At 41.9% G+C, this 27,152-nt stretch overlaps 1 protein-coding gene and 1 long non-coding RNA gene across 6 annotated transcripts in view; one reads left to right on the top strand and one right to left on the bottom strand.

The window, feature by feature from the left end:
- Window positions 1-2,926: 2,926 nt before the first annotated feature.
- Window positions 2,927-9,796, bottom strand: LOC138853542 (uncharacterized). Its single transcript, XR_011392710.1, has 2 exons — window positions 9,740-9,796; window positions 2,927-3,246 (listed from the first exon to the last, which is right to left on the bottom strand). It is a non-coding gene; the product is annotated as an uncharacterized lncRNA (long non-coding RNA).
- Window positions 9,797-14,729: 4,933 nt separating this feature from the next.
- Window positions 14,730-27,152, top strand: part of mib2 (mind bomb 2) — a 239,197-nt gene continuing 226,774 nt past the window's right edge. For 3 of the 5 annotated variants that reach the window (XM_070090837.1, XM_070090836.1, XM_070090839.1), the window contains exon 1: window positions 14,730-14,875. The gene's annotated coding sequence lies outside the window, so the exon portion shown is untranslated. The remainder of the gene's footprint in view (window positions 14,876-27,152) is intronic. The other 2 variants (XM_070090838.1, XM_070090841.1) reach the window with 2 other exon arrangements.

A 27,152-nucleotide genomic window follows, 5' to 3' on the forward strand; every position in this document is an offset into this window, starting at 1 on the left:
GTTCTTGCGTAAGTTAAATAAACTTAGTTTTCCGTGTTGAAGATAATGAGTCACACAGCTTTGCTCTCGCGCCGTTTTGTACTGTTAGCTACAATGTTTTGCTTACCTCTTATAATAATAATATCTTTATTTACTACAAGTACATGTAATACAGTTCTAGCTGACATACTACTACATAGAAATCCCCTTCTTATGCTGAACATTTCGGGCAAATTAGGTAAGTTTTGTCCCAGGATGCGACCCACACCAATCGACTAACACCCAGTTACCCATTTTACTGATGGGGAACATAGACAATAGGTGGAAAGAAACACGCCCTCTGATTCTACTCTGGCTGGGAATCAAACCCAGGCCCTCGCCGTGTGAAGCGAGAGCATTAACCACCAAGCCACCGTACAACCTCGTTTTTACTGGTCCTTTAGGGGCCAGGACCTTGACGCTGGTGAAAGGCTCTTGATCTACGGAACTGTAGCTACCATCTGCTTCCTTTGATCAAGCCTAATTGTTTCGCATTTCTCATTCCCTGCCGTTGCCATGATCATTAAGCACAATATCCTTAAATACTGTGCCTTGATGTTGGTGAAGAGCTCTTAATTCAAGGAACAGAAATTATCCTCTTCTTGCCGAATAAGGCAAACTAAAATTTGTGTATGCAATAATTCCGCAAAAGTCATTCTGAACCTAACGAGAAAAATATATTTTGTGTTTGTTTATATATATATATATATATATATTTTTTTTTTTTTTTTTTTTTTTTTTTTTTTTTTTTTTTCAACAAGTCGGCCGTCTCCCACCGAGGCAGGGTGACCCAAAAAAGAAAGAAAATCCCCAAAAAGAAAATACTTTCATCATCATTCAACACTTTCACCACACTCGCACATTATCACTGTTTTTGCAGAGGTGCTCAGAATACAACAGTCTAGAAGCATACACATATGAAGATACACAACATATCCCTCCAAACTGCCAATATCCCAAAACCCCTCCTTTAAAGTGCAGGCATTGTACTTCCCATTTCCAGGACTCAAGTCCGACTATATGAAAATAACCGGTTTCCCTGAATCCCTTCACTAAATATTACCCTGCTCACACTCCAACAGATCGTCAGGTCCCAAGTACCATTCGTCTCCATTCACTCCTATCTAACACGCTCACGCACGCTTGCTGGAAGTCCAAGCCCCTTGCCCACAAAACCTCCTTTACCCCCTCTCTCCAACCCTTTCGAGGACGACCCCTACCCCGCCTTCCTTCCCCTATAGATTTATATGCTTTCCATGTCATTCTACTTTGATCCATTCTCTCTAAATGACCAAACCACCTCAACAACCCCTCTTCTGCCCTCTGACTAATACTTTTATTAACTCCACACCTTCTCCTAATTTCCACACTCCGAATTTTCTGTAAAATATTTACACCACACATTGCCCTTAAACAGGACATCTCCACTGCCTCCAACCGTCTCCTCGCTACTGCATTTACCACCCAAGCTTCACACCCATATAAGAGTGTTGGTACTACTATACTTTCATACATTCCCTTCTTTGCCTCCATAGATAACGTTTTTTGACTCCACATATACCTCAAAGCACCACTCACCTTTTTTCCCTCATCAATTCTATGATTAACCTCATCCTTCATAAATCCATCCGCCGACACGTCAACTCCCAAGTATCTGAAAACATTCACTTCTTCCATACTCCTCCTCCCCAATTTGATATCCAATTTTTCTTTATCTAAATCATTTGACACCCTCATCACCTTACTCTTTTCTATGTTCACTTTCAACTTTCTACCTTTACACACATTCCCAAACTCATCCACTAACCTTTGCAATTTTTCTTTAGAATCTCCCATAAGCACAGTATCATCAGCAAAAAGTAACTGTGTCAATTCCCATTTTGAATTTGATTCCCCAAAATTTAATCCCACCCCTCTCCCGAACACCCTAGCATTTACTTCCTTTACAACCCCATCTATAAATATATTAAACAACCATGGTGACATTACACATCCCTGTCTAAGACCTACTTTTACCGGGAAGTAGTCTCCCTCTCTTCTACACACCCTAACCTGAGCCTCACTATCCTCATAAAAACTCTTTACAGCATTTAATAACTTACCACCTATTCCATATACTTGCAACATCTGCCACATTGCTCCTCTATCCACTCTATCATATGCCTTTTCTAAATCCATAAATGCAATAAAAACTTCCCTACCTTTATCTAAATACTGTTCACATATATGCTTCAATGTAAACACTTGATCTACACATCCCCTACCCACTCTGAAACCTCCTTGCTCATCCGCAATCCTACATTCTGTCTTACCTCTAATTCTTTCAATTATAACCCTACCATACACTTTTCCTGGTATACTCAATAAGCTTATTCCTCTATAATTTTTACAGTCTCTTTTGTCCCCTTTCCCTTTATATAAAGGGACTATACATGCTCTCCGCCAATCCCTAGGTACCTTCCCCTCTTTCATACATTTATTAAACAAAAGTACCAACCACTCCAACACTATATCCCCCCCTGCTTTTAACATTTCTGTCATGATCCCATCAGTTCCAGCTGCTTTACCCCCTTTCATTTTACGTAATGCCTCACGTACCTCCCCCACACTTACATTCTGCTCTTCTTCATTCCTAAAAGATGGTATACCTCCCTGACCAGTGCATGAAATTACTGCCTCTGTTTCTTCCTTAACATTTAAAAGTTCCTCAAAATATTCTCGCCATCTACCCAATACCTCCATCTCCCCATCTACTAACTCCCCTACTCTGTTTTTAACTGACAAATCCATATTTTCCCTAGGCTTTCTTAACTTGTTTAACTCACTCCAAATTTTTTTCTTATTTTCATTAAAATTTCTTGACAATGCCTCTCCCACTCTATCTGCTCTCCTTTTGCACTCTCTCACCACTCTCTTTACCTTTCTTTTACTCCCCATATACTCTGCTCTTCTTATAACACTTCTGCTTTGTAAAAACCTCTCATAAGCTACCTTTTTCTCTTTTATCACACCCTTTACTTCATCATTCCACCAATCACTCCTCTTTCCTCCTGTACCCACCCTCCTATAACCACAAACTTCTGCCCCACATTCTAATACTGCATTTTTAAAACTATTCCAACCCTCTTCAACCCCCCCACTACTCATCTTTGCACTAGCCCACCTTTCTGCCAATAGTCGCTTATATCTCACCCGAACTTCCTCCTCCCTTAGTTTATACACTTTCACCTCCCTCTTACTTGTTGTTGCCACCTTCCTCTTTTCCCATCTACCTCTTACTCTAACTGTAGCTACAACTAAATAATGATCCGATATATCAGTTGCCCCTCTATAAACATGTACATCCTGGAGCCTACCCATCAACCTTTTATCCACCAATACATAATCTAATAAACTACTTTCATTACGTGCTACATCATACCTTGTATATTTATTTATCCTCTTTTTCATAAAATATGTATTACTTATTACCAAATTTCTTTCTACACATAGCTCAATTAAAGGCTCCCCATTTACATTTACCCCTGGCACCCCAAATTTACCTACTACTCCCTCCATAACATTTTTACCCACTTTAGCATTGAAATCCCCAACCACCATTACTCTCACACTTGATTCAAAACTCCCCACGCATTCACTCAACATTTCCCAAAATCTCTCTCTCTCCTCTACACTTCTCTCTTCTCCAGGTGCATACACGCTTATTATAACCCACTTTTCACATCCAATCTTTATTTTACTCCACATAATCCTTGAATTTATACATTTGTAGTCCCTCTTTTCCTGCCATAGCTTATCCTTCAACATTATTGCTACTCCTTCTTTAGCTCTAACTCTATTTGAAACCCCTGACCTAATCCCATTTATTCCTCTCCACTGAAACTCTCCCACCCCCTTCAGCTTTGTTTCACTTAAAGCCAGGACATCCAGCTTCTTCTCATTCATAACATCCACAATCATCTCTTTCTTATCATCTGCACAACATCCACGCACATTCAGACTTCCCACTTTGACAATTTTCTTCTTCTTATTCTTTTTAGTAATCTTTACAGGAAAAGGGGTTACTAGCCCATTGTTCCCGGCATTTTAGTTGACTTTTACAACACGCATGGCTTACGGAGGAAAGATTCTTATTCCACTTCCCCATGGATATAAAAGGAAAATTAATAAGACCAAGAACTATTAAGATAAAAATCAAAGAAAACTCAGATGAGTGTGTATAAATAAATGTGTACATGTATGTATAGTGTGACCTAAGTGTAAGTAGAAGTAGCAAGACATGCCTGTAATCTTGCATATTTATGAGACAGACAAAAGACACCAGCAATCCTACCATCATGTAAAACAATCACAGGCTTTCGTTTTACACTCACTTGGCAGGACGGTAGTACCTCCCTGGGTGGTTGCTGTCTACCAACCTACTCCCGAAAAAATATATATATATATATATATATATATATATATATATATATATATATATATATATATATATATATATGTCACCATGGTTGTTTAATATATTTATAGATGGGGTTGTAAGATAAGTAAATGCGAGGGTCTTGGCAAAAGGCGTGGTGTTAAAAAACAAAGAATCACACATAAAGTGGGAGTTGTCACAGTTGCTCTTTGCTGATGACACTGTACTCTTGGGAGATTCTGAAGAGAAGTTACAGAGATTGGTGGATGAATTTGGTAGGGTGTGCAAAAGAAGAAAATTAAAAGTGAATACAGGAAAGAGTAAGGTTATGAGGATAACAAAAAGATTAGGTGATGAAAGATTGGATATCAGATTGGAGGGAGAGAGTATGGAGGAGGTGAATGTATTCAGATATTTGGGAGTGGACGTGTCAGCGGATGGGTCTATGAAAGATGAGGTGAATCATAGAATTGATGAGGGGAAAAGGGTGAGTGGTGCACTTAGGAGTCTGTGGAGACAAAGAACTTTGTCCTTGGAGGCAAAGAGGGGAATGTATGAGAGTATAGGTTTACCAACGCTCTTATATGGGTGTGAAGCATGGGTGATGAATGTTGCAGCGAGGAGAAGGCTGGAGGCAGTGATGTCATGTCTGAGGGCAATGTGTGGTGTGAATATAATGCAGAGAATTCGTAGTTTGGAAGTTAGGAGGAGGTGCGGGATTACCAAAACTGTTGTCCAGAGGGCTGAGGAAGGGTTGTTGAGGTGGTTCGGACATGTAGAGAGAATGGAGCGAAACAGAGTGACTTCAAGAGTGTATCAGTCTGTAGTGGAAGGAAGGTGGGGTAGGGGTCGGCCTAGGAAAGGTTGGAGAGAGGGGGTAAAGGAGGTTTTGTGTGCGAGGGGCTTGGACTTCCAGCAGGCATGCGTGAGCGTGTTTGATAGGAGTGAATGGAGACAAATGGTTTTTAATACTTGACGTGCTGTTGGAGTGTGAGCAAAGTAACATTTATGAAGGGATTCAGGGAAACCTGCAGGCCGGACTTGAGTCCTGGAGATGGGAAGTACAGTGCCTGCACTCTGAAGGAGGGGTGTTAATGTTGCAGTTTAAAAACTGTAGTGTAAAGCACCCTTCTGGCAAGACAGTGATGGAGTGAATGATGGTGAAAGTTTTTCTTTTTCGGGCCACCCTGCCTTGGTGGGAATGGCCAGTGTGATAATAAAATATATATATATATATATATATATATATATATATATATATATATATATATATATATATATATATATATATATTATATAAATATATCTAAAATATATTTAGTTGGATTATGCTAAATTAAATTGCGCTTGTTAGAATAAAGTTATGTAAGTTTTCTAAGGTTCTTTTGGTACAAAATTATTAATTTTTACATTAACTTAAATGAAAACAATGTATCTTTAAACAGATGAGAAAATTTTAAAAAGGACTTAATTTTAAGCGAGTTTTTGCTAATTAATCAGTTTTACCTATTCGGCACGATATATGAATGAATGACAATATGTGTTTGCCGCTTTTTTCCCCTCCCTGTAAAACACGAGTTTATTTTAATCCCTAAAATAGGGATTGAAATAAACTGTAGTGTATTCACTGAAAGAACCGTTGTATGATGTTAAAGTTGTCGGGTGTTTCAAGTTTCGTGTTAGTGTTTACCTTAAATTATAGTATCATGTAAATTCTGTCTCCTGTATTTATTTTTTATTAATGTGTGTGTGCACCAATCTACATAATTTATGGTTCACAAGGAAGGTTCCTTGATGTTGGTGAGGGGCTCTTGATTTAGGGAATTGGATCTGTGCTCCAGTTCCCCGAATTAAGCCTGAATGCCTTCCACATCCCTCCCCCCAGGCGCTGTATAATCCTCCGGGTTTAGCGCTTCCCCCTTGATTATAATAATAATAATACATAATTTATGGTTCACAAAGCTTAAGTGTTTGTCATACTAGTGATCGACCAGCTGACATGTCTGTGTAGCTTTGTTCACGATACGCTCGATTTTTTTTTTTCCGTAGTTGAATTTTCAGGCTTAAGTCTGTCATCATACTTTAGTTCTTTTGAAATTCCAGCCCTGTCTGTAGTGTACTACCACCTTTACGATACCACCCTTGAATCTTTTTACTGTCAGGTAAACAAGGACAGCAGGGGTAAGATTTGTTCATGCCTCGGCTCGTCAGGGATTGAACCTGGATTTATAAACCCCTCAAGGAAGGTTCCTTTACGCTGGTGAGGGGCTTTTCATCTAAGTTGTTGGATCTGTGCTCCGGTTCCGTGAATTGAGCCGGAATACCTTCCATCCTCTCTCCACATGCGCTGTATAATCCTACTGGTTTAGCGCTCCCCCATGATTATAATATAACAACTGGTGATGGCAAATTATATTAAAAATAGTGAACAAGCAATTCAGCATAAGCGGCAGGCGCTTATTCAAAATAAATTGGCTTCTCAGCTATTTATCATTTAACTCTGAAATCACGAAAATGTAGGTACTTCACATACAAATATTGCATTCTTTCATTTATTTCTGTTTTAGATACCTTTCCTTAAGGGAGGTTCCTAGATGATTGTTTTAAGGAATTTGACCTGTGCTCCGATTCTTTGAATCGAACCTAAATGTCTTCCATTTTCCCATGAATAATAACAATATATTTTGGATAGTTCGTAGCTATTGATTAGTATATTTACATAATTTAGTGTAAATTTCATGGGAACAGTTTTAATGCTATACATTTCGCTGTAAGTGTTGATGAATATTACTACAAATTCCCCGTCAAGATTTTTGTTGTTTATACGTGTGCCAATTGTTCAGCAACAATAGTACGCACCGAACAAGACCGGTGCTGAGAAACACAACTGTTCTTGTTGGACTGCTTAACACCCACAAGTATGTCGACAAAGACGCTATTTTTTTTAACAAGTCGGCCGTCTACCTCCAAGGCAGGGTGACCCAAAAAGAAAATCCCCATAAAGAAAATACTTTCATCATCATTCAACACTTTCACCTCACTTATACATAATCACTGTTTTTGCAGAGGCACCCAGATACAACAGTTTAGAAGCATATATAAAGATATATAATATATCCCTCCAAACTGCCAATATCCCAAACTCCTCCTTTAAACTGCAGGCATTGTGCTTCCTATTTCCAGTACTCAAGTCCGGCTATATAAAAATGACCGGTTTCCCTGAATCCCTTCACTAAATATTACCCTGCTCACACTCCAACAGCTCGTCAGGTCCCAAAAAACATTCGTCTCCATTCACTCCTATCTAACACGCCCACGCACCCTTGCTGGAAGTCCAAGCCCCTCGCCCACAAAACCTTCTTTACCCCCTCCTTCAAACCTTTTCGAGGACGACCCCTACCCCGCCTTCCTTCCCCTACAGATTTATACGCTCTCCATGTCATTCTATTTTGATCCATTCTCTCTAAATGACCAAACCACCTCAATAACCCCTCTTCAGCCCTCTGACTAATACTTTTATTAACTCCACACCTTCTCCTAATTTCCACACTCCGAATTTTCTGCATAATATTTACACTACACATTGCCCTTAGACAGGATATCTCCACTGCCTCCAACTGCCTCCTCGCTGCAGCATTCACAATCCAAGCTTCACACCAATATAAGAGAGTTGGTACCACTATACTTTCATACATTCCCTTCTTTGCCTCCATAGATAACCTTTTTTGTCTCTACATATACCTAAATGCACCACTCACTTTTTTTCCTTCATCAATATCTATAGTTTACCTCATCCTTCATAAAACCATCTGCTGACACGTCAACTCCCAAATATCTGAAAACATTCACTTCTTCGATACTCCCTCTCTCCAATGTGATATTCAATTTTTCTTTATCTAAATCATTTGATACCCTCATCACCTTACTCTTATCTATATTCACTTTCAACTTTCTACCTTTACACACCCTCCCAAACTCGTCCATTAACCTTTGCACTTTTTCTTTTAGAATCTCCCATAAGCACAGTATCATCAGCAAAAAGTAACTGTGTCAACTCCCATTTTATATTTGATTTCCCATAATTTAATCCCACCCCTCTCCCGAACACCCTAGCATTTACTTCTTTTACAACCCCATCTATAAACATATTAAACAACCATGGTGACATTACACATCCCTGTCTAAGACCTACTTTTACCAGGAAGTAGTCTCCCTCTCTTCTACACACCCTAACCTGAGCCTCACTATCCTCATAAAAGCTCTTTACAGCATTTAGTAACTTATTACCTATTCCATATAATTGCAACATCTGCAACATTGCTCCCCTATCCACTCTATCATATGCCTATTCTAAATCCATAAATGCAACGAAAACTTCCCTACCTTTATCTAAATACTGTTCACATATCTGCTTCAATGTAAGCACTTGATCTACACATCTCCTACCCACTCTAAAGCCTCTTTGCTCATCCGAAATCCTGCTCTCTGTTTTACCTCTAATTCTTTCAATAATAACCCTACCATACACTTTTCCTTGTATACTCAGTAAGCTTATTTCCCTATGATTTTTACAATCTCTTTTGTCCCCCTTCCCTTTATATAAAGGAACTATACATGCTCTTTGCCAATCCCTAGGTATCTTCCCCTCTTTCATACATTTATTAAACAAAAATATCAACCACTCCAACACTATATATCCCCTCCCCCTGCTTTTAACATTTCTGTCATGATCCCGTCACTTCCAGTTGCTTTACCCCCTGTCAGCTTATGTAATGCCTCATTCACCTCCCCCACACTCACATCCTGCTCTTCTTCACTCCTAAAAGATGTTATACCTCCCTGATCAGTGAATGAAATTACCGCCTCCCTTTCTTCATCGACACCTAAAAGTTCCTCAAGATATTCCCGCCATCTACCCAATACCTCCAGCTCCTCATCTACTAACTCCCCCCTACTCTGTTTTTAACTGACAAATCCATTCGTTCCCTAGGCCTTCTTAACTTGTTTATATCCAATTTTTTTTTCTTATTTTCATCAAAATTTCTTGACAGTGCCCCTCCCAAGGTGTTCTCCTTTTGCACTCTCTCACCACTCTTCACTTTTCTTTTACTCTCCATATACTCTGCTCTTCTTATAACTTCTGCTTTGTAGAAACCTCTCATAAGTTACCTTTTTCTCTTTTATCACACCCTTTACTTCATCATTTCACTAATCACTTCTCTTTCCTCCTTCACCCACCCTCCTATAGCCACAAACTTCTGCCCCACATTCTAATATTCCCCCTCCCACTACTCACACTTTCACTAGCCCACCTTTCTGCCAATAGTTGTTTATATCTCACCCTAACTTCCTCCTCCCTTAGTTTATACACTTTCACCTCTCTTTTACTTGTTGCTGCCATTTTCCTTTTGTCCCATCTACCTCTTACTTTAACTATAACTACAACTAAATAATGATCCAATATATCAGTTGCCTCTCTGTAAATATGTACATCCTGAAGCCTACCCATCAACCTTTTATGCACCAATGCATAATCTAACAAACTACTTTCATTACGTGCTATATCATACCTTGTATACTTATCCTTTTTTTCATAAAATATGTATTACTTATTACTAAAAACCATAGCTCAATTAAAGGCTCCCCATTTTCATTTACCCCTGGCACCCCAGATTTACTTACAGCTCCCCTCTCAACATTTTTACCCACTTTAGCATTGAAATCCCCAACCACCATTACTCTCACACTTGGTTCAAAACACCCCACGCACTCACTCAACATTTCCCAAAATCTCTCTCTCTTCTCTACACTTCTCTCTTCTCCAGGTGCATAAACGCTTACTATAACCCACTTTTCACATCCAACCTTTATTTTACTCCACATAATCCTTGAATTTATTCATTTATATTCCTTCTTTTCCTGCCATAACTTATCCTTCAATATTATTGGTACTCCTTTAGCTCTAACTCTATTTGAAACCCCTGACCTAATCCCATTTATTTCTCCTTACTGAAACTCTGCCACCCCCTTCAGCTTTGTTTCACTTAAAGCCAGGACATCCAGCTTCCTCTCATTCATAACATCCACAATCATCTCTCTTATTCTTTCAACTTCCACACACATTCAAACATCCTACTTTGACGGTTTTTTCTTTTTCTTTTAAGTAGGCTATACAGGTGAAGGGATTACTAGCCCATTGTTCCCATCATTTTAGTTGACTTTTGCAACACTAGTATGCAGAATAAATCTTTATTTGGACAACGTTTCCTCTATAAGTAGAAGTTTTTCAATGCGTGGAAGCTCTGCTCAGCTAAGCGTTGTCCAAATAAATGCTTGTTTTATATTCATGTACTTGTCTTTGCCCACAGCCGTTTCATTCCTGACCTGTGTCAGTGTGGAGAAATTTTCTCCAGGAGGGGGTATCAGCCCCCTTCAGCCCCTTCAGCCCCTTTCAGCCCTGAGGGGCCCAGCCCTCTCAGAAGGGGCAAGCGTCTTGTTTACTGCTACAGTGAGTAATTGATCACAGATGCCGTACGAGTATGCGAAGTGGTCAAGTGACCGCTGCTCCTTGCAGTCCTGTGTTGCAAAGTGTAGCTTAATAAAAGACAGTTCATCTCTTACTTTAGCAGGACAATTAAGGAAAATCCTGCTCCCACTTTACTACCATGGTAAAGATAGTGGACATTGTTGTCTATGCTTAAGACAGCAAGAATCAAACATTCTGCTTTGCTTCATCGAGGAAGTGGCAAGGAAGCAAAAGTACTATGTCAGCTTTTTTTTGTGCTAGGGGAGTAACGGCGTGGGGCGCTGTGGCGTCTTCAGATTACTTTGACTCTACTGAGAGTGACACTGACGCCAGGATAACCAACAGAGAACGATCTGTGCATTAGTGTGAACAAAGTGTCTCACAAAACACAATAAACACTTAAGAGAAGTGTGATCAGCTTCTTTAGTGATAAGATTGTGAACAATAAAGACAAATCTTGTGGAACATAGTGTACCAGTGTGCGTATTCCTAGACTATGGAAGACGTGGACATCCAAGGACACTTCAGCTTCTATCAAGTCACCGATATCTGTCGAAGGTGTGAAGAACACCATAGCTCATGCTACAAGAGCAAGGTAGGTTACGAATTTCTTGTAGTACGGGGGACTGCGCAGTTCTTGAGTCGCAAGGAGTTTGTAATCAACCTATAGTCGGCAGTAAGGTGCGGACTTTTGAGTCCAAACAAGTACGTAATTTATCAGCAATCAGTGAATGAAATATGCTGACATAACACCCCCTAGGGGTAATTTATAATCTTACAAATTATAACTCTTTACAGCCCGTTGAGAGATGACTTCGACAGCTTCTCAAGACCTCGTCTGCAGGGGCGGCTGTGCAGGCGATGAGCTGTCTTTCTAAGTTACGTACAAACTCTTTAAACTTAGCTGGTAATGCCATTTCTCAACAGTCAGGACGCACTTGTGTTTTCTGACGAATCTTACCTAAGCTAATCCAACTCCCTGAAAATGAACGGGTTGTCCTACCTACCTGTCTCCAGGTAGGTAGGAAAAAAGGCCCGAACTGAGAAATTGCTTTGAAACAGCTTATGCATGTACTAGATAGTAGAATTATATCAGTATCTTAAGTATTCCTGGATGTCATATGTTAAGCAAGAGTCGCAAATAAACAATAGCTAATCACTAGGAAGCAGAGACGAGCTTTGATCTGCACCATGCTTACTCTAGTGCTGGGACCGGTGTTGTGTCTGCTTAAGATGTTATGTGTCGGCAGTACTGGTGGCCCATTATATCTGTATGAAAACGCTGACTGACGCTAAAATATATCTCTTCCAGTCATTTGCCATTCTAGGTATGTGCGTTGATGCTGGTGAAGAATTCTTGTTACAAGGAATAATAATAATTTTTATTTCTTCGAGTACATAATACAACTTGTGCAGACCTAGCTGACATACTGTATAGAAAGCCTCTTGTTATGCAGTGCATCTCGGGCAAATTAGGTTAATTCTGTCCCCGGGATGCGACCCACACCATTCGGCTAACACCCAGGTACATATTTACTGCTAGATTAACAGATAAAGCACCCCAATGTTTCTACCCATACCGGGGATCGAACCACGGACCTCAGACTCCTCAGTTGCTAAAGTTATCCACCCTTCCCTTGTAGCAAACCCGATTACCTTCCATTTCCCAGGCGCTGACTGACTCAACGGGTTTACTGCATAGTGAATATAATCTCAAAATTTTGCACAAGTGTATACCTGCAGCTCAAGCAGGAACGTTATGGGAGACCATGCAAGCATGGGCTGGAAAAGAGTGCTGCAACTTGCTAGACATAACAAACACGAAGTGTCAACATCCTGTACTCAGTAGAGAAGTTTTGTGCAGACTCAACAAGTTATCCAATGTAAACACACGAGGTAAAATACGAGTAATGTGTTCCTGCAAAGGTCTCCTCCAGGCAAGAAGTTCTACCACCCACATATGTTGCCATATATTTCTCCATAAACTTACTCATTACCACAATACTCATTCTCTTACCATAAGTTGTTACTCGGTCCCCATACTGCGTTTTTATAGGGGGGGGCTATTTGCTGTTACATATACGATTTTATAAGTTCATCTAAGCTAACCTCCAACGTCAGTAGGTGTGGCTTTTTTAAAGCATGGAATTAGGCCTGTGTTCTCCCCTTGATCAAACCTGAATGCCTCCCATTCCCACTAGGTGTTGTGTGACCCCGATGGGTTTAGCACTCCTTCATGAATTTAATAGTAATAATCCTCCAACGTCAGTATACCAACGCTGTAAGCAGCTACACTGTCCCGTGCTGCCAAACGTAAACCGTCCATATATGCTAATAATCTTCAAAAATAAGTTTTATATGTAGTCTCTGAAAATAAATTTGAAAAATGAAGATAAAAACTGGTAAGAAAGAGGGAAGAAGCAGCTTATATACAACACTCTTCAAGAAGGTACCATGATGTTGTTTATGTTCTTTTGATTCATGGAATTTTAGTCGCCCTTCCCTGCCGTAGATCAAACTTGATTATTTTTCATTTCCCAAGCGGCTTATGACCCTTACGGGTTTAACATTTACCCATAATAATAATAATAATAATAATAATAATAATAATAATAATAATAATAATAATAATAATAATAGTAATTAGAAACAAAACAAAGCTGTTTTTTATTAACAAAATTAGGTGCAACAGAAGTGTGTCACTACTCGTACGTCAGCTTGCGTGCGGCCAGCAGTAACAGCCTGGTTGATCAGACCCTGATCCACCACGAGGCCTGGTCTCAGTCCGGGCAGCGGGGGCGTTGACCCCCGAAACCTTCTCCAGGTAAACTCCAGGTAATCCGTATGATATTTTACTCCTTCAGCCTGAAGGCCTTCCATTCCCTCAGGTACTGTATGACCGCCGCCTATGGGTTTAGGGTTCCCCATAAATAAAATAAGACATTTCAGCAGGTTAGAGTAAGAAGTTCTGTTTACGAAACACGACCATCAAACAGGGTGGATTTCCTGTCGCACTCGATCACACAGGATATTTTTCACATGCAGTTATGAAACCTGTCGACCTAAGATGAAAGATTACTCAACACAAAGATTGATCCTTATTCTTTAGAGGCACTGAACCTACTTCAGATACATAAGAGTGCATAAAAAAAACGAAAATCAGTAGTTATGATTTTCATACAACTGCAATGATGTAAATTCACATGAACATGTTTATTGTATAAAGCCCATCCTCTACAGGTTGTTTGTACTGTCCACCACCAGTCAAGAAGATATATATGCCTAGAGTTTACTGGTTAACTAAGTGTATGTATACTGAAACAACACAAAGCTGTTTTTTTATTAACAAAATTAGGTGTAACAGAAGTACATGCACTGCTTCTCTCAGTCAGGAAACAGGACAAGTGTTTCCTGACGCCGGTCTTAGTGATATGATGACCTGCAGCTGAATCTTTTGGTCATCTGACCGAGGTCTTCTACTGGCTTACCGGTCCACTCCTTTAACAAATTATTGTTTTAATTATAACCATTACTTACATTTACAAAGCAGAAGTAACATTAATCTTTTTAAAAATTAATGGAAGATTTTTATATCAAAGCCATGCGAAGATAGCAATAATTTATACTGGTGACAAAAACTATTTTTTATCTTATCCTCCATATCTCTATCACTTTATTTTCGCAAAATAATGTAAATTTGCTCCTGTGGTAATATGATTATGGCATGAGAGTGCCGGATTGCCAGGAACTGCCAAGAGATGGCGGGACGAGCGCTCAGCCGCTCATCTTCCTCAGTATATAAACATCAGTGACGAGGGGTGGGTGGTGTACACTCTCCTTCTGGACTATTCACTTGATTGCTGGATTTATGGCTCCAGGGCCTTAGGGTCACTTCGCACAACTCCACCGGAAAGGTCAGTAGATGACGACGGGGAAGGTATAGGGTGTAAGTTCACTGTTTTTTGGGAAATTTTGAGGGAAAACCTCAGGCAGATGGCAGTTGTGTTGGCCAAGGATGACCAGCACTAGCATTATTACTCCTCAGATTCCTCACTGGGACGTTACTCTGCCTTCCCGCGTTTGTATAACCTTTATAGAAATCACAGCTCCATGGGTGCTTCCTTTAATTAAGCCGAAACTAACCAGCTTTCGAGAGGCTTAAAAAAAAAAAAAGTCTTATCATTTTTCATCCTCGTGCCTCTGTGCCATGTTTACGTTGTGGCATTTACATGTGTTTTCACATGTTACTGGTTTTCCAGTTTCCCATCTTGATCTATACACATTGCTGCAGTTATTTGCACTAGGCATACTCAAGCTTTTCTTACCTTTTTCTGCTTTTCTAAGGTTATAATCAAGTTGTATAAGGCATTCATATTTTACATAATATTTGATCGTATCAGGTCAAGCTTCCAGTGTAAAGCTATACAGTATATTATTTTTCTTTCAAGTAACTGATCTTTTTAAAGCTTGACATCTTTGACTGGATAATACATGCTGAAGTTCTAGTTAAAGATACGCGTGCACAGTTAGACATTTATTGGGGAAACGTATCTCCATAAGAGCGAAACGTTTTCTTAGTAAATGTTTTGAGCTGTGCATACATCTAACTACATACTTTTGGTATCACTAGGTATGTTGGTATTAAGTACCAGGTGTGGTGGATGTTAATGGGGTTCTTCGCCCCCGATCTCCGATCATTCTTCATAAATTGGATGAGATTTAACTGCAATTTTTCATGTTCTTGAAACTAAAGGAAAGACCAGTAGTCCTGTCAAAGTGCAAAACATTTAACAGGCTTATGTTTCACAATCAATACAGGACGTTGGTACCTCCCTTTTGGGTTACTGTCTACCCACCTACTGCCTACTATGATATTACGCTTACATTATGATAGTGAAAGTGTATATTAATAAAGCAGCAGTAAATTATTATGGTAACAGTTTATGATCACCTGAAGATTCGTTCCCTCGAAAGAAAATAGTGAAAATTTTTGTAGATGATATATGTTGGCTGCCATGTTAGTTTTAGTGGATAAAAAAAATACTTGCTAGCTATATTTCATTTTTTTGTGAGTAGGGAATCATCAGATCAGTTTATATTATGATCTTAACAGTTTATGACCGTAATAGTTTATATTGATTATAATAAGGACCCCAGTGCAAATAAGTCACTGACTTTTTTGGGTTATCCTAGGTTCTGTATATATATGCTGTTATGTATGATGATGTAACTGCATTTGTGTATACCTGAATAAACTTACTATTGTGCGTGTGTCGCCCCGCCTCTTAAGTGCTCACGACAGTCGTAATTTTTAGCTTCTTGGGCCTTGTCGTGCCCAGTCTTAAAATTGTGTATGGAATCTGCCACTGCTGCTTCTCGTTCAGGTCATTACACTTCTTAATCACACGTGATCGAAGAAGTGATCCTAGAGTTTCCTGTGACCACATCTCTCAGCAACCATTAATGCAGGCTTGTTCCAGATCCCAGCTTATCAAACACACTATTTTGCGTCTCCCTCTCCCTCGTCCCTTCACTTCGTATCTTCGGAGTATTTTGTATGTTGTGAGTATACCATTTCGAGCTCTGTTTTATATTGTAAGGTTTTTTTCTTTTAGTTTTTCTACAATTCATTATCTTCATCTAGGTTAGACTTGTAGCAGATAGACGCATGACGAAACTTGAAACTTTAAGATTCAGGACACTCTTCGTCAAACATGGGCTCCAAATATATACGTAGATTGGAACTTTTCTCAGGGGTAAGGGAGGGGAAACGCGGAAGAATTTTGTCCCGATTTTTAAGTGCCATAATTTCCCTACAAACACTACGATGAACTTAAAATAGCACAGAGGTTATAGTATTGGAGAAAGTACTAACAAGCATGATTGGAAACCACTTGGATTCCCAAAAACTACACAATCCAGGGCAACATGGGTTCAGAGCGGGTCGCTCGTGCCCCTCACTACTAATGGATCACTATGATATGGTTTTGGGTGCACTGGAAGGCAAACAGAATGCAGATGTAGTATATACAGTTTTCAAAAGCCTTTGACAAGAGCGATCATGGTGTAATAACGCACACAATGGGTGCTCAAAGGATAACTGGCAAAATGGGCAGATGGATCTTCAACTTTCTGATCAATCGAACACAGACTAGTAGTAAACAGAGTTAAATCGGAAGCTCCCACTGTGAAAAGCTCTGTTCCACAAGGCACAGTGGTCTCCCCCCATCCTGTTCCTCATTCTCATATCAGACATAGAGATGTAAACCATAGCACCGTGTTAGCCTTTGCAGACGATACTAGGATTTGCATGAGACTGTCATCCAATGAGAACCTCCAAGACGATATAAACCAAGTTTTCCAATGGGCACAGAAAAATAATATGATGTTCAGTGAAGACAAATTCTAACTTCTCCGTTATGGAAAACTGGAGGAGATAATAACTAGAAATGAGTATACATGTACTACAAACTTTAATCATACAATAGAACAGAAAAATAATGTGAAGGACCTGGGAGTGGTAATGTCTGCGGATCTCACTTTCAAAGATCACAACAGTGCCACTATCACATTTGAGAAGAAAATGATAGAATGGATAATGAGAACGTTCAAAACAAAAGATGCCAAGCCATTGATGATCTTTTTTTAAATCACTTGTTCTCTCTAGGCTGAAATACTACTGTACATTAATATTTCACTTCGAAGCAGGCGAAATTGCAGATCTAGGGAATGTACAAAGAACCTTTACTGCACATATAAGTTTCGTCAAACACTTCAACTACTGGGAACGCTTGGAAGAACTTAGGCTTGTACTCGACTGAGCGCAGGCGAGAGATATACATCATAATCTACACTTGGAAAATCCTAGAAGGAATGGTCCCTAATCTGCACAGAGAAATAACTCCCTACGAAAGCAAAAGACTGGGCAGGCGGTGCAAAATACCCCCAATGAAAAGTAGGGGCACCATTGATACACTAAGAGAAAACACAGTAAGTGCCCGGAGCCCAAGACTGTTCAACAGCCTCCCACCAGGCATAAGGGGAATTAATAAAAAACCTTTGGCTGCCTTCAAGAGGGAGCTGGACAGATACTTAAAAGTCGGTGCCAGATCAGCCGGGCTGTGGTTCGTATGTTGGGCTACGTGCGGCCAGCAGTAACAGGCTGGTTGATCAGGTCCTGATCCACAGGGAGGCCTGGTCGTGAACCGGGCCGCAGGGGCGTTGATCCCCGAAATACCCTCCCGGTAGACTTCGGGTTGACTACCATTTTTTAGTCTTGATAAAATTGAAAGTAAAACAGTTTACCTGGAGAGGATTTCGGGGGTCAACACCCCCGCGGCCCGGTCTGAGACCAGGCCTCATGGTGGATCAGGGTCTGATCAACCAGGCTGTTACTGCTGGCCGCACGGAAGCTGACGTACGAACCACAGCCCGGTTGGTCAGGTACTGACTTTAGGTGCCTGTCCAGTGCCTTCTTGAAGACAGCCAGGGGTCTATTGGTAATCCCCCTTATGTGTGCTGGGAGGCAATTGAAGTCTTGGGCCCCGGGAACTTACTGTGTTGTCTCTGTGTACTTGTGGCGCCCCCTGCTTTTCATTGGGGGAATGTGCATCTGCCGAGTCTTATGCTTTCATATGGAGTGATTTTCGTGTGCAGGTTTGATACCAGTCCCTCCAGGACCTTCCAAGTGTATATTATCATGCATCTCTCTTGCCTGCGTTCGAGGGAATACAGATGAAGGACCTTCAACCGCTCCCAGTAAATTAGGCGCCTCATCGCACTTGTGTGCCGTGAAAGTTTTTGTACACTCTCCAGGTCTGCAAGGTCGCCAGCCTTGAAGGGGGCCGTTATTGTACAACAGTATTCCAGCCTAGAGAGCATAAGCGACTTGAAGAGAATCATCATGGGCTTGGCATCCCTAGTTTTGAAGGTTCTCATTATCCATCCTGTCATTTTCCTAGCAGATGAGGTAGATACATTGTTGTGGTCTTTGAAGGTGAGATCCTCTGACATTATCACTCCCAGGTCCTCCACATTTCATTTCTGCTCTCTTATATGGTTAGAATTTGTGGTATACCCCGACACATTTTTAATTTCTTTAAGTTTTCCATATCTGAGTAGTTGAAATTTCTCCTCGTTGAACTTCATATTGTTTTGAGTGGCCCATTCGAAGATTTGGTTGATGTCCGCTTGGAGTCTCGTGGTGTCTTCGATGGAGGTCAGTACCATAGTGATCCGGGTGTCATCCGCAAAGGAAGACACGGAGCTATGGCTTACATCTCTGTCAGAAATGAGGAGGAACAGAATGGGAGCGAGTACTGTGCCTTGTGGAACAGAGCTTTTTACTGTGACTGCCTAGGACTTTACTCCGTTTACTATTACTCTTTGTGTACTATTTGTCAGGAAATTGTAGATCCATCTACCAACTTTTCCCCGTTATTCCTTTATCCCGCATTTTGTGTGCTATTACACCATGGTCACACTTGTCGAAAGCTTTTGCAAAGTCTATTTTGTTTATCCTCTACAGCATCCAGGACCTTGTCATAGTGGTCCAATAGCTGGGACAGGCAGGACCGACCTGCTCTAAACCCGTGTTGCCCTGGGTTGTGTAATTGATGGGTATCTAGGTGGTAGGCTCTCTTGCTTCTTAGAACCCCCTCAAAGATTTTTATGAAATGGGATGTTAGTGCTATCGGTCTGTAGTTCTTTGTAATCGCTTTACTGCCACCTTTGTGGAGTGGGGCTATGTCTGTTATTTTTTAGTGTGTGTGGGATGACCCCTGTGTCCATGCTTCCTCTCCATAAAATGCTGAAGGCTCTCTTGCTTCTTAGAACCCCCTCAAAGATTTTTATGAAATGGGATGTTAGTGCTATCGGTCTGTAGTTCTTTGTAATCGCTTTACTGCCACCTTTGTGGAGTGGGGCTATGTCTGTTATTTTTTAGTGTGTGTGGGATGACCCCTGTGTCCATGCTTCCTCTCCATAAAATGCTGAAGGCACACAATAGGGGCTTCTTGCAATAATTGATGAACATGGAGTTCCACGAGTCTGGGCCTGGGGCAGAGTGCATGGGCATGTCATTTATTGCCTCTTCAAAGTCTTGTGGAGTTAGAATAATATCCGAGATTTTTTGGGATGACCAAGTTTTGGGTTTCATTCATAAAGAATTCATTTGGATTGTTGACCCTTAGAGTGGGCAGTAGATCGCTGAACACTGAGTCATATTGGAACTTTAGTCTCTCACTCATTTCTTGGCTATCATCTCTGTATATCCCATTTCGCCTAAGCAGGGGCCCAGTGCTGGATGTTGTTTTTTTCCTTGGATTTGGCATGAGAGAAGTTTTTTTTTTTTTTTTCAATTTCCTTTATGGCTTTTAGTTCTTCCTGTGATTCTTGTCTCCTATAAGATTCCTTCAGCTTACGTTCGATATTTGCAATTTCATTTACTAGTGCCTCCCTTCGTATTTCAGATATGTTGACCCCACTCAGCAGCTCTGTGACTCTTTGCCTTCGTCTGTATAGGGAGCGTCTCTCTCTCTCTAGTTTACATCTTCTCTTTCTTTTTCTTAATGGAATGTGTCTTGAGCAGATCTCAGTAACCACAGAATTCATTTTTTCAAGGCAAATGCTCGGATCCGCGTTGTTTAGGATATCTTCCCAGCTTGTTTCATTTAGGACATGGTTCACTTGATCCCATTGTATGTTTTTGTTATTGAAATTGAATTTCGTGAACAGTTAACTTATACCGAACACACATGATTGGTGGATTATTAAAAAATCTGCCAGAAAAAAAAAATGTTTTCCTCTTAAGATGCTCAATTTTTGCCCTGAAAATGTTTGGTAGTTCTGGGATATCGCCGCAATACACCCCCCCCCCTTCCACTCCAACGTCATACGCCTACCTGAGTTAATGTGCTCTTCAATCGGAATGGAGTAAAGGAGATTCCTTGATTCTGATGAAGGGCTCTTGATTCAAAGAATTACAGCTATTCTTCCGTTCGTTGGATAAAACCTGGTTGTCTTCTTTTCCCAGGGGCTATATGAACCCTACAGGTTTAATGCTTTGACTATAATAGTCCATGTTAGTGTTGCATATTCTGTGATAGACCTGACATGCATTCGTTGTTCTACATGAATTCGCTTGAAGTTTCTGAATGACATTTTTATGTTTTCAGTTGCGCACGTGCCCCTGCAGTTATTCATCTGCAAGTTGATCTCTGGTGATATGCTCGGCATTATGCTTACCCCTAAATCCATCTCCTTGTTCGAGGTTTGCACCCTTTGTTTCCCCACTCTATTCCATTTTTGGTCTTCACCCTTTCTTGATTTTCATGGCATTGCCTTGTTGGGGGGTTGAACTCCAGTAGTCGCTTACCTGATCATCCCTCTAGTTTTTATTCTCATTAATTTAAAATTAACCACGAACAGAAATACGTAAGATCCTTTCTCTTCTGGCATATACAGAACCCGAGGCTCTTTGTTCTTGCAGGCTCCGTCGTTCTCATTCGTTCTCTTTTAGATTTTGCCGCTGAAGCGGCTAGCTCCTCGTGTGTGAAGGGGTGTTTTTAGAGGGGCCGAAAGAAAAGGGAGTTTTTGTATGTGTATGTGTGTGGGGGCGGGGGTGGCGATATTCCTTTGTGGTAGTTGCGTCTACGTAGATCAAGTGGAGCGTGTAGTGGTTATCCCAAGTATCCTGACCTTTATCCCCTCCCTTCTCGATTGCCTCTTGTCCTTATCTCCAAGCCAGACTTAAATGTCGTCCAGTTTTCATTTCCAGTTAGTTGACTTGTAGATTTGTTCCAGCCACGATGTTGTGGCTTATTCTTTTTGCTATAACGGTCGCCACTTTTTTGTTTGGGGGGGGACGTCACCACGGTCACCCTCACAGTTATTGCCTCGGCCACCATTATTTCCACCAATGCGTCTACCATTATCACCTTTTGTCGCTACTACTGTTAATAAAACTGCCACTACCACTTCCAACACCACCAAATAAATTTATTTAATGACGTGTTTCTTCAGTTTATATTGCACCAACTGCACATTCTGTTAACGTTATCGTATCCTTTATAAACTGGAGTGGGTTTATTGTCAGCTAAATGAGGATCTGCCAGGCTGTCAGTCAGTGTTCTACCCTGTAGGGCCGCAGGTAGGAATAGCCTAGTAGATGAAGTGATGGCCAGGGATGGCTGGCCTGAAGTGATCAAGGATGGCTAGCTTTAGGTTGAGTTGCAGGAGTAAAAAAGTGCTAGATCCCCGAAACCTTCTTCAGGTATACTCCAGGTCATGGGGATCTACCCTATGCTCTCTTCGTGCATATACGAATGGGTATGTTTAGTTGAGTTTAGTTCTTTATGTACTTTAATACAGAGGGATTAGGGTATAGCTGGAAGGGGTTGCGGGAGTCAACGCGCGAGATGCAACAACCCCTCCCCCCAATGAAAAGCAGGGGCGCCACGAGTACGCTAAGAGACAACACAATGAGTGTCAGAAGCCCAAGATTGTTTAACTTCCTCCCAGCATAAATAAGGGATATTACCAATAGAACCCTGGTTGTTTTCAAGAAGGCGCTGGACAGGCACCTAAAGTCAGTGCCTGACTCGCGGGGCTGGGGCTTGTGCGTCGGTTTACGTGCGGCCAGCAGTGACAGCCTGGTTGATCAGGCCCTGATCCACCATGAGGCCTGGTCATGGACCGGGCCGCGGGGTCGTTGACCCCCGAAACCCCCTCCAGGTATACTCCAGGCAGTAGCGTCATTGGGCAGGAACGTTGGGTGGCTTTAAGTGGCTTCACTCTCTAAAACAGGTGTTACTGCTGGTTGTCCGCTGGCCCACATATCCATCACAGCCTACGTGATCTGGCACTTCGTCTCTCCGCCACGTAACCCCTCAATCTATAGCAGAATAAAGGAGCACTGTGTCGAGACTCTAGATACACCCCTTTGCATTACAAATTCAAGTGAATAGGCTGGTACCCAACGTCACAACCTTGCATGCCCCTATCGTTCTTTAAAAATATCTAAATTCTTTTAAAAAGGAGCAACCCTTTGAAAATATGGACGAGAGAGCATCATCAGAAACTTGCATTATAATTATTGTATTTTGAGGGTTTGCTCAGGCGGCGAGCACCAACAGCCTGGCTGGTCAGGTCACCCATGGGAAGGCCTGGTCTGGAACCGGGCCGCGGGGACTTTCAGGAAACTTTCCAGGTAGACGTCACATGCACAGCAGAGTAGCTTGGCGGCTTAGTGATTAAACCACGTTATGGTGGATGAGATACCGGTGATAGCCCATATTTCTCGTACAAACAACCATAAGCCAAATTATCTCATTTATCAGATTATACAAGCACGCATTTGAGAAAATGTGTCCAAATATCATTACTGACAAATAGGTCAATTTGGACATCATATTTAATAAACAAAATACTACTGCAGAGATCTGTGCCATTAAGTGAGAGACTTGGTTAAGCATGTTGCGACTTACTGATTTAATGTTATGAAAAAGTGTTGCCCGTTTCAGTATTTTATGTACATCTCAAGCAGTAAAAGGTAAAACACACCGAAGCAGTTTGTTAGGCATAATGGATATGATAAATATCTCACACTTGGGTATCTTTATTTACCCAAACGTAGCGCCTGCCGGCAGGCGTATTTAATCGACAAACCCTTATCAAGGCTGAGGAACCGAAAACCATATTTGCCTCTCCACTTCTTACACCGTCTCCAGTTTTAAATCACTTCTATATTCAGTTAAAGAAGCTTGGTGCGCAAGCGAAAGGTTTCGGCAAACGTAGATACAATTGTTGCACATACCTTATTCATTAAATTCTGGGTATTGTATAGGCTTCCATAAAAATGATTGTTATATTAGGCATATTTCACCCGTCATTGCAGTAGCTTTTTACTAACAACAACTTCCCACCATAGTAGGGTGATCTACAGAAAAACTCGTTCACCATGGATTTAATATCTAACTACAGTGATAGACATGACTTACTCTGATTATATTGATCAGTCTCTCGTGTGGAACAGTATCGAAAGTGTTGTAGCTGTAATAGTAGGTGGTAATGTTTATAATTGTCTGTTGCCTCGTATATGTTTGGAGAAGAAGGGAGTAAAAGTTGATCTTCCTCTTGTGCAGACATGTTATGAGTCATTGATGTTGCTCGGAACGTCCATAAATGCATTTGCAATTATTACTTTAAATATTTTTCCCAATCGTAAAGCTTGGATTGTGTGGTTTGACTCATAGGTGACAGTAGACTGCTGTAATACGTGATTAGAGATTTTTTTTATGTGCATGTATGTATATATATATATAGCTCAAGGGGTAGGCTTAGTTCCTGCATCCTCAGCGATGTTTGATGTCATATCGATGTGTTATTGGTTGAACTTGCTTTGGTTCAATACAGTATAGTGTGTATGATGCTCTGAAAAAAAATTATAATGTAAAATGCATTATTATTTTTTTTATTGTCGTAAGCAGTTGCGTTATTCTCCTGTTAATTAGTTCTGCAACACTATCTTGGGAGTAGTGTATATGTACAGTACTTGTTGGGAGTGAAGTGTTGCCCCTAGCTACCTCTCTGTCATCCCGCATGTCTGTTACTGGACCACACCTGCACTCCCAGTGGTACAGTGATCCTGGACCACACCCACACTCCCAGTGGTACAGTGATCCTGGACCTCACTCACACTCCCAGTGGTGCAGTGATCCTGGACCACACCCACACTCCCAGTGGTACAGTGATCCTGGACCTCACCCACACTCCCAGTGGTACAGTGATCCTGGACCTCACCCACACTCCCAGTGGTACAGTGATCCTGGACCACACCCACACTCCCAGTGGTGCAGTGATCCTGGACCACACCCACACTCCCAGTGGTACAGTGATCCTGGACCTCACCCACACTCCCAGTGGTACAGTGATCCTGGACCTCACCCACACTCCCAGTGGTACAGTGATCCTGGACCACACCCACACTCCCAGTGGTGCAGTGATCCTGGACCTCACTCACTCCCAGTAGTGCAGTGATCCTGGACCTCACTCACTCCCAGTGGCACAGTGATCCTGGAGAACACACACACTCCCAGTGGCACAGTGATCCTGGAGAACACACACACTCCCAGTGGTACAGTGATCTTGGACCACAGCCACACTCCCGGTGGTACAGTGATCCTGGACCACACCCACACTCCCATTGGTGCAGTGATCCTGGGCTTCGTCCACTCCCAGTGGCACAGTGATCCTGGAGAACACACACACTCCGGTGGTACAGTGATCCTGGACCACACCCACACTCGGTGGTGCAGCGATCCTGGACCACACCCACACTCCCAGTGGTACAGTGATCCTGGACCACACCCACACTCCCAGTAGTACAGGGACTCTGGACCACATCCCACACCCAGTGGTACAGTGATCCAGGATCACGCCCATACTCTCAATGATACTGGGACTTTGGACTACAGTCACACTCCCAGTGGTACTGGGACTTTGGACTACACTCACACTCCCAGTGGTACTGGTACCTTGGACTACACTCACACTCCCAGTGGTACTGGTACCTTGGACTACACTCACACTCCCAGTGGTACTGGTACCTTGGACTACACTCGCACTCCCAGTGGTACTGGGACCTTGGACTACACTCACACTCCCAGTGGTACTGGGACCTTGGACTACACTCACACTCCCAGTGGTACTGGGACCTTGGACTACACACACACTCCCAGTGGTACTGGGACCTTGGACTACACTCACACTCCCAGTGGTACTGGGACCTTGGACTTCATTCACACTTCCAGTGGTACTGGAACCCTGGACTTCATTCACACTTCTAGTGGTACTGGGACCTTGGACTACACTCACACTACCAGTGGTACTGGGACCTTGGACTACTCTCACACTTCCAGTGGTACTGGGACCTTGGACTTCATTCACACTTCCAGTGGTACTGGGACCTTGGACTACACTCGCACTCCCAGTGGTACTGGGACCTTGGACTACACTCACACTCCCAGTGGTACTGGGACCTTGGACTACACTCACACTCCCAGTGGTACTGGGACCTTGGACTACATTCACACTTCCAGTGGTACTGGAACCCTGGACTACATTCACACTTCCAGTGGTACTGGGACCTTGGACTACACTCACACTACCAGTGGTACTGGGACCTTGGACTACTCTCACACTTCCAGTGGTCCTGGGACCTTGGACTACATTCACACTTCCAGTGGTACTGGGACCTTGGACCATACTCGCACTCCCTGTGGTACAGTGATCCTGGACAACTGGACATTTTGGCGTCAAATTTCACCTGTGTTCCATGACAATGAACTAAGCACACTTCCTGTGACCACTGACACCGATTGAGTGTCTTGTTAACTGTGGCCCCATTGAGAACTCCCTCCATGTCCGTTTCCTTACCACCGGACGGAAAATGCGCACGAACTGTTGTGGTTACCATTGACATACGCTATAAGCAGCAAGAGTGGTTGATCAGGTAGTGAACAAATCAGTCTGACCTCAGGCTAGCTTGCAGGTGGGGCCTATTTCCTGCCGATTCAGATGGTAATCACCCAAGCAGCCGGGTCGGAGACCAAGCCTTCTGGTTGAAGGCCTGATCATTTAGGCTATTGGTGTTAACATCATACATGCATTCCATCGTAGGCAACACAGGTCGGATGATTAGGAAGTGACGAGAATCTTTAAAAGTTTTTCCTTAATGACAGTGATATGTCTGTTGGTAATTTTCCCTCGAAACCGTTCACAGGTATGTCCCCACTCCGTGGAGGGTGTACAACACTGTAACGAGCATAGTTACCATAGCAACCACTGTGTGGAGGCTGTACGTCACTGGTGATAATGGTTACCATAGCAACCACTGTGTGGAGGGTGTGCAACACTAATGATGGTGGTTACCATAGCGCCCACCTTGTGGAGGGCGTACATCACTGTAGTGATTATTATTACCATAGCAACCACTAAATGGAAGGCTGTACATCACTGTAGTGATCATGGTTACCATAGCAACCATTGTTTGGAGGTTATAATTAACTATCCAGTAAATTATTCACTATATGTTGTTTATACCTAAGACTAGTACCTGTATGCAGTTTCACTCCTGCTGTGAGTGTGGTTACCCTGCTATTGCTTTATTCGTCAGGTTAAGCATCCGCAGGC

Source organism: Cherax quadricarinatus, chromosome 33 (genome assembly GCF_038502225.1).
Source record: "Cherax quadricarinatus isolate ZL_2023a chromosome 33, ASM3850222v1, whole genome shotgun sequence".
Classification (NCBI taxonomy): domain Eukaryota; kingdom Metazoa; phylum Arthropoda; class Malacostraca; order Decapoda; family Parastacidae; genus Cherax; species Cherax quadricarinatus.